Genomic DNA, 9,452 nt, shown 5'->3' on the forward strand with positions numbered 1-9,452 from the left:
CTATTTGATATTTTTCTTGAATCCCATCTCTTTCAAAAGGTGGCGTTCTGTTCGGTTCAAGTCCATCTTCATCTCTGCATATTTTTTGGAATGAGGTTCTAAAGGTTCAAGAGGCAAATTCTCTCGCCTGCATTCCATTCGATGAAACACATTCAAAACCTGCGGAATCCTCCGAGGGCTTTCTTCAAGCTTCGCCGCAAGCCAAACACAACTTGCCGCAACCCGCTTGACGTTAAAGCGTGCAAATGATTTTTTGAAATAGAATCGATGAAAAAGAACCTGGCCTGTTGCCATAACTGCTTGTGGCGATCTAAGCAGAATTCCGCTTTCTTGAATCAATTCGCAACCGAATAAACGGAGAGTCATCTCCGTCTGTTCGTCGATTCCATCCTTTCGCGAGGGGAATTGGCAATCTGCTCGTCCGTCACATAGAACGTGTCGATTGCTGTGTAAATCATGGTGACTATGTGTATAGGCCCTTTCTGTTGCAGCAAGATGTTCCTGAGGCTCGTGAGGGTTGTTTACTGAGGACGTCGGGCTAAACTCATCAAAGTGGAGGCAGTGGACCATCTCTGAGGCCTTAACTGAGGCAGCAGTCTATCTCTAAGACATTAAACTACCTCGGAGGAATTAACAATGGCAGTAGCCAATATTTAAGCCAGTTCATTCTAAAGCCTTCTCTGAGCCAGTGAATTGACCTTAGCACATTAATTGTGGCAGTGAGTCCATTCTGAGGCCTTATTTGAGGGTTTGGACGATATTGCTTTGCTTATCCGAGGTGAATATTCTGTTGAGCACTTGTTCGGATTCGAACTCGGATTGTTACCTGGATTGTTTGCCTTGAAGGGGTTTTAGGAATCACCCTCTGGAGCAGTGGAAGGTTACAGAGCTGAAAGACGAACTCAAGAGGCGAAGCATAACATCTAACGGCATCTCCAACTTCATATCCTTATGCAGTGGGGTATTTTCTGAAGCAGCATTGTGTTCAAATGCTCCATAATTGGACGCTGATGTATCAATAACCATGTCTCCAGGATGAATAGTTCGATTCTGACCAAAGTGCTTTTCCATTGCATAAAATATTTCCTTTGTGAAATTTGCTGGTAATTTCTTATCTATGCGCATTGTGTTCAAATTTGCTGGTACTTTCCAAACTGATCAAATTTGCGCCCCTGAAAGAGCAAGGCATTGAAGTGTTTGTAAGGGTGGCAAATGAGTTCCTGAATATCTCGTGTGGAAAATGTCCATGCTAAGAACGCTTTTCTAGCTACAGGAGGAACATGACCAGAGATATGTGCTCCACAATCTGAGTGTTTCCCTTGAGGGGTTGGTTTCGCTTCAAGTAAAAGAGAATTGAACTTACCAGCATTTCATTCGAATGAAGGCACTAGATATCGAATTTGAACTGTTTTGAAGTGATATATATACGGTGATATATATTGGTAGCATGATATATATTGAATGCGTTGTTTTAATTTTGAATGTGCTTTTTATATATGTAAAGCCGTTGGCTGGGCTATCGATTTGATGTAACAAGAGCGCTATCTGAAGTATGTCCATCAAAACGTTTTGGTTTTGAGCTTGAACCTGTTCTTTTTATATATGTAAAGCCGTTGGTTCATGACTTGCCTCTCGGGACGACTTGCCTCTGCGTTAAACATTTTTGCTGACAGTATGATGCCTCTGTGTTAAATATTTTTTGAAGACTATGTTTATAATTGTGGTAGCATTTTACAATAGGAGCAGAGGTATATTATTTGACATCAGATCTTAATAGGGCGAGAACCATTCATTCTTGATAGGGAAAGAGCCATTCATTCTTGCAGGCCGAAAGCATTTCCTTATTTGAATCTAAGGGCATATATTATGTAGGAGTTCCGGATGCCTGGAAGACCGAATTCTTCATCATTTTAGGAGGCTGAGATTCATTGGGGATCATTTGTACCACTGCTAAAAGATCAAGGGCGCATTGAGTAAGGACAAGTCCAAGCCTTTCATTGATTAAAATAATGGGCACATTGTTTCATTGAATTTTGGTCATATATGAATGATGTTTATTGGGTTGATGAGCATTTGAATGATTTGAGTTAGTGGGTTTGAGAAGTTATGAATTTGCCTGCTGATGAGTAGATATTGGAATTGAGATAATTCCATATATGATGACTTTTAATGAAAGTATGAAATCAATGGTGAATGATTTTGAACCACATGAAAGATAAGCTTCCGCATGCAAATGGTACACTTGTGAAATTGCCAGCTATTGAGGTTTTTGATTTGGGTAAAAAAAAAAAAAGTTGAGATGCATATTACTAGTCCGTTTTAAAGAACCTGGATTCTGGGAACTTTTTGCTGATGCTGATTTGAAAGTGAAGGAGTACTTGAAGGATCCAAGCAAGTTTGCAGTTGTTGCTGCCCCAATTGTGGCATTGTACTTAAAACTCACTATAGTGCATTGTTTCCTTGATTCAACTGCTTCATAAAGAGTTTGATGAGCTGATTGTAATCTTTTATGTTGCACTCTGATCCTTTGCTGACATTTATAAAGGATATTGCAGTGACATTGAATTGTGAATGATTGTTGCTTCTTCTTCACTAGTTGATAGTTGTGATCTGTTTCTTTAACTTATAAGATAATGAAGAAAATGACCAGACTTGATAATGCATTAGAGTTGTTAAATACTCTGATACATTCCACTGTTGATGAGATGGTTAAGATCAACAAAACCTCTCTATTCAATATTAAAATATGTCTACAAAATGCACAGGAGAATATTGAGTTTTTGCAGCTTGAATCACAACTGCAGCAGGAAGAATTACAGCAGTGGAGTCATCATTCTGAACTTGTTTCTGTTCAGAACAATGAAACAGACTCCCATAAACAGCAAAACAATATTGCTGAAGTTCATTCAGATCCAGTGCCCAATGAAGCAGCAATTGTACATGCAGATCCAAAAATTCAGTCTGCACTTCCCAAGCCCATCATCAGACCTTGGGAACATCTTGTCCACAACAAGCACAGAACTGGTCTTGGATATGACAAGGACTTGTCCTTTCATATTCCAGACTATGCCAAACCCATTCAGTTTCGGAGTGCTGGATTCATTCATGATAGTTCACCTGCTCTTCATGACAGTTCACCTCCAGCTGTTCCAGATTCTGCCCCTCTTCCACAACAACAACAACAACAACAAAAACAACAGATCGTGAAATGCCAACACTGTGATCGAGTTGGCCATCTGAAAGATCACTGTTTTGATCTTCATCCATGTAAGCACTGTCATAAAACCAGTCATTCTTCAAACAGATGCTTCAAAAACAAACATCCTGCAAGAACAAAGATTCATCTTGGATGGATCGCTTCTTGGCAATGGGCATCAATAGCCAAGAAGATATTCCAAACACATGTCAGAACTTGTTCCAGAGTATTGAACAGTCTTGCAGTTGATTTTTCTCCATCTTCTCACCTTGTATCTGACAGGGGGGGAAATGATGGTCATCTACAAGCTTCAAAGTCACATCAAGCGAGCCTGAGCCACAACCTGCCACACCAGTTTCAGAGTTGTAGCCAGAGACAAAGATGCCTGAACATGCCTTCAGTTGGCAATCTGGGACACTTCCTCTAGCAGAAGACTCCAGCTTCTTGCCAGTTTTGGAAGAGTTCCAGGAATCGCAGAGTTGTTGGTCATTCTTAAACCATCACAGATTAAGAACACTTCCTCTAGCAGAAGACTCTAGCTTCTTGCCAGTTTTGGAAGAATTCCAGGAATTGCATTAAGCATTCCAGAGTTGTTGGTCATCCTTAAACCATCACAGATTAAGAACACTTCCTCTAGCAGAAGACTCCAGCTTCTTGCTAGTTTTGGAAGAGTTCCAGGAATTGCATTAAGCATTCCAGAGTTGTTGGTCATCCTTAAACCATCACAGATTAAGAACACTTCCTCTAACAGAAGACTCCAGCTTCTTGCCAGTTTTGGAAGAGTTCCGGGAACTGCACTAAGCGTTCCAGTGTTGGTGGTCATCCTTAAACCACCGCCCTTTTTTACCAACATTTCATAGAGCACATTCAGCCTAGTGCTGCCATGCATTTTTTGCACATTTTGTATTACAGCTCTCTTCTTGGACTCATACATAACCCTTCGGATTAAGGGGGGGGATGTTGGACACCTAATCCTAAGTGGGTTAGTGTGGAAGTCGAATGGACAAAGAAGTCCAAGAGACCTTGGGATCTGAAACCCAAGAGTCACATAATGTACTATAAATGTAAATCTCTTGTTAATAAAAAAATGTACTGCATGATTTATCTTTCATATCTCTTGTGCTGTCCATGTGTGTTTAACAGCCTTACTTCTATTGCTTCCTTTGAGCCCCACATGAAGGTAGTCCACACTCCCTCGTTTTGAAGTCCTTGTTCTTCTATCAAGAATGGTATCTTGCAGTAGTTCTTCAAGGTACTCAGGAGAGAAATCCTCAATGGAAGGAATTTGAACATTCTCTCCTTGATCTTCAATCAAATGAGGGTCATAAAATCTTAAATTTTCCACATTAACAACAACATAAATTTGCATATATGAAGGCAAATCCAACCTGAAGGCATTGTCAACAATCTTTTCCAGAATTCTGAATGGACCATATCAAATTGGTTTCAGCTTTTTACCTTCTCCTTAGAGCCTCTCTTTGATAATGTGAAGCCAAACTTCATCATCGACTTGGAACTTGTGATATACATGATGCTTGTCGTGCCTTGACTTGTACTTGCCTTGGCTCTTTTCAAGTTGATCTTGAACTCTTTGATGTACCAATTGGATTTTCTCAATGAACTTCTTGCCTTTGTCTATGTCATTATGGCCATCAATAGCAACATCCTTCCCAAAAATGAAATCCAATGGCGATCTTCTGCAAAATCTTTACCAAGGATCAAATCCAAAAAGACTTTGGCAAATAACCCAAACAAGCTTCACATGGAAATACTTGTGTAAATGAGTGCTTGACATAATTGTAACATAATGAATGTGATGCAACTACTCATCCCAAAATTTAGGATGTTTACTAAAATGTCCACAACTGGAAATGCATCTTACAATATGGAATAAATTTGACTCCCAAATTTCCTTACAAATTGACTCATCATCAAGCCAAAATAGCATAACAATTCCAAAGAAATCATTGTTGCATATAAGTGATTCATTCATAAACATCGCTTTTACAAAATTCCCAACTGTGGGGACATGCAACAAGTGAAATACAAAATAAATGCAACCTTTAATTCGACAAATAGTCTAACCATTTCTTACCCAACCATGCTAGGGAATTTTCTTTTTGCACTTCACTTCCTTCTGGAATGGTTATGGCATGCCTTGCACATTCCTCTACCTTCTCCTTCTCGGGCGATTCCATTACTTGTTTGTCCTTCTTTGGATGAAGATGTGGATGTAACTTCTAACACTTTTTAATCCAATGCCCACTTATGTTGCAATGAGTGCAAAAGATTTTGTGAGCTTTTCTTGGCACAAATGTCTTTAAACTTGGATGAGAATTTCCCTTCTTGGTCTCAATTCCAATTGACATATTCAACTTCTTGACTAATGCTTTCCTTTTTTGGCACTTAGCCACACAATGGTTAGGTGCATGATAAAAAGTGCAAGGAAAAACATTCCACAACATGTTATTCAAATCATCATGTTGTTTGTAATCATAAAAAGCCTTTGAATAATTAGGACGCTTATATCTCTTATGGTTGTCCTTTGGCTTATGAGCCTGGTGAGGAGAACTTGACTTAGTTCTTCCTTTAAAGTGCTCATCTCTCTTTGGATATGTTTTGCACTTCATGTCTTCCTTTTGCTTTAGAAACCAAGCTGGTACCAATTCTGGATGCAAATCCTAACAATTTTCCACGTCATGTCCTCTCCTCTGACAAAAAGAACATGATACCCAAGAGCTATCGCTGGAAGACCATTCTCCCTTTTTCAACATTGCCCAAACCTTCCTATTAGGTTCTCTCCTTTGCCTCAATTAGATGGATAATGCCCTAATTGTTCACTCCAAGGACTCCTCCCTTGTAACCCATCTTGGACAAGAGTTTTGTTCTTATGCCTTTGCTATGCTTCTCAAAGGCTGCAAAAGAGCTTAAATCAACATTTTCATGTAAAGAAATTGCATGTAAATTCTTACCATTTTCCTCATCTTTCGACTGAGGGACAAATATGCTCTTAAAATCTTTCCTAATTCTTGAGGTGTCTTCTTGGACTCTTGGTCTTTCTTCTTTCATCTCCTTGGACTTTGGTGCTGATAGAACCTCATCCTCATCATCATGCGGACAAAAGGTGCAGACTTGGCCATCTTCCTTCTCTGAGGGGCTTTCTGCACTAGCCTCTTGTGGGTACTCATCCAACAATTCCTCCTTCTTCTTTGCCCTAGATGAAGCGGTGGAGGATGCTTCAAGGAAACCTCCTTGTGTCCCTGGTACATAGGAGGCATCCTCCATTTGACAAAAAGCACATATACCTATATCCTCTTGACAAGAGCCATAGGTTGCATTTTTGCCATGTCCACAAGCTTGCTTAGTATTGGAGGGACTCTTTGCTGCTATGGTAGTAAAACATTCAACAATCTGTTCCTCCACAACATTCTGCAACATGGGGCGCATATTTTGCTTCTCTTCCTCAGCAGCTTCAAGTAGTCATTTGAGCTCCATGTTCTCTTGTTGGATAAATGCAATAATGTCCTTCGAATATTGGAGACTATAATGCTTTGAACTCATGCCCATGCTCACTGAAACCTCAAGTACAACATGAGGTGAAACTTGTGGTGGAGATTGTGGCAACCATGCCCTCCTTCTCCTTGCTCCAATTTGAGAACCTACACCCACAAGCTTACCTTCTCCTCTCTTGAGCTTCAACCTTGTAAGCATTTAAACACTTGCAAAATAACTAAATCCTCCTTGCACAAGTAAACCAATAGCTCTGATACCAAATTTAATCTGAATGGAAAAGGTAGTGTTTGTTGTGCTAAATTCTGATTCAGAATATAAATAAAGTGCTTGAGGATTATGAGGTAAATTGCAAGTTAACCATGAGTTTTTATGTCTTTATATGTAACTCATGAGCTTAAAACATGAATTAAAACATTGAACAACAACATAACAACAAAAAAAACATCACCATAATAGTAATACACTCAGCAATTGATGAAGGAGTTCACCCCTCCTAGGCTACGTCTCCTTGGTCCAGCTTCCAATGGCTTGACCCAATCTCATTATGCTCAAAAGACTTCAGTGATAAAGAGTACATAAAATGTGTTGACATAAAGAGTGGCTAGTTTCCCCTTCAAGGAAACCTTCTCATGCAAAAAACTCTCACTCTAAAAACATGACAACCTATAGTTAGTCATGAAACAATCAACAAGAAAAGGGCTCTCAAATCAAGACCCCATACTCCATCTGACTATGAGCATAACAAGTACAACAATTCACTTGAAGTACTAAAAGAGAACTTTCCTCAACAAGACATAATGAGAAAAGAGAAACATGAGCTACCCCATAGATGTCACAGCTTCTACAGAAAACATACGAAGGCAAAACCCCTACAAGGTCCTCTCCATTTTCAAAAGCCTTCAAAAATTTATTCAACCCACTGATTGATCCTAGCACCCATACACTCAAACATGCAAAAAGTCGCTTCATAAGTGCTCCAATGGCTGTAAAACCTATTCCATTGGATTCAGAAGACCCAAAAATTCTTGTATAGCCTCTTCATGCTCTTGAAAAGACCAAAAAATGAAGAAGATGTGAGCTTCACTAACCTTTCTGCTAGTCGCTCTACAATTTCCCCATAATCAGGCATTGGTCCTACAATTTCGCCCCAAAATCTGCGAATGGAGCGCCAATTCTGCCAAACTCCAGGGGAAATTGTTGGAGCGTTTAAATGCCCTCTAATTCCTTATTTCCGAAAAGTAGGGTCATGTAGGGGCCACGTGCCTGGGGGCTAAGGCCAATGGCCCGCCCCCGTTGGCCAGGTCCACAGCTCCTCTGCTCACCATGGTCTTATTGTCGCCCATATGGCGGGGGTTGGGCCTACGCCTCCGCGTGCCTATTTCCTGGCGAAGGGTCATGTGATAACGGTTGTTGGGGGCCAGGGCTAAGCCATGGCCCCTTACCCCATATATCCACTGACATATACTTTATATAATGGTTTGGTTCAATGGTTAACAAGAACCATCATTAGCCCATGTGGTTAGGGCGCGGTGCTTGTTGGTAGGAGGTCTCAGTATCAACTCCTGTGGAATCTAGTTCAAAAATTCAACTATATTTAGGTGGCCCCATGCTGCCACGTGGTGGCCTCCAGTTGGGCCATGTGACGTATGTGGTTAGCCACCATCCAACCAATGAAAACACCCCACCTCAACTTTGTACCATGTGACACGAGGCAGGCACCGATTGGCCGAAGAAAAACAATCATCTCTGCCACGTAGGCAGCCCAGTCAGCCTGCCACGTCAGCATTACGAACTGTTGATTATGCAGTGCTGCACATTTTTGCCAAATTTTCCTTTTTAGGAAAATGAATAGAACATGTTTCTAGGAGCATACGATGTCCGTTTCACGTGAAACGAGTTTTGCCGGATTTAGAACGATGAGCACTACATGGTCATTCAGGTTCCACACCAATCTGACAATTTTGAATTTTGAGCTCCTCATCAACGCACAACTAAAACCATCCTACATCCATTTGAACCCCAGATCTATCAAGTGCCGAGACAAATCAAATCTTTTGAGGTGAAAACATTTCCTCAAGTTTTGCATACAAAAAAGGTGTTTTCACTTCAAGATATTTGATCCCTCTCGATGCTTGATAGATCTGAGGTTAAGATGGATCTAGGCTGGTAATTAATTACAATTATAATTATAAATATAGTTATTAATTTTTTATTTTTTACATTTTATTTTATTTTTATTTCTATTTTGACCCAGTCAAAGGGTTTAACATGACATTACAATATCTCTACCATGCTTAGCTAGAGAATTTTATCTTTTATTTCACTTTTACTTTTAATTTTATTTTTATTTTGTTTTTATTTTTATGAGCCAAAATGCTAAATAGGGCATTGACAACATCTCTATCATACTACGTTGGAGAGCACCCAGCTAAATTAATTTTAAAAAAGTTTTTGATATAAGATTAATCTTTGAAATAGATTAAAAGAGTTAAAAGTTTTTTTTTTGAGATATTGAGATAAGGTCTTATAAAAATGATATTTTCAAATTTAAGAACATTGCAAGTTGATTAGAAGAAATCGATTGTAATATAATAGTTTAGGAAGGGTGCCCCCTGTACTTTTTTTGGCGTATACATGTACTTTTTTTGGCATATACATTTACAAGTTACAAGGTTGTTTGGAAGAATGTTGTGGTGTCACTTCTTTATATCATATAGTCATCATTCGTCTTCTTGAAGTTAAT

The 9,452-nt window shown here is 39.5% G+C and overlaps 1 pseudogene; it reads right to left on the bottom strand.

The window, feature by feature from the left end:
• Window positions 1–458, bottom strand: LOC149162896 (cyclin-L1-1 pseudogene; annotated as a pseudogene).
• Between the last annotated feature and the right edge of the window lie 8,994 nt (window positions 459–9,452).

The sequence above is a fragment of the Pinus tabuliformis genome, chromosome 5_2, assembly GCF_031772625.1.
Source record: "Pinus tabuliformis cultivar Carrire ecotype Pingquan chromosome 5_2, CPIR1, whole genome shotgun sequence".
In the NCBI taxonomy this organism is placed as follows: Eukaryota; Viridiplantae; Streptophyta; class Pinopsida; order Pinales; family Pinaceae; genus Pinus; species Pinus tabuliformis.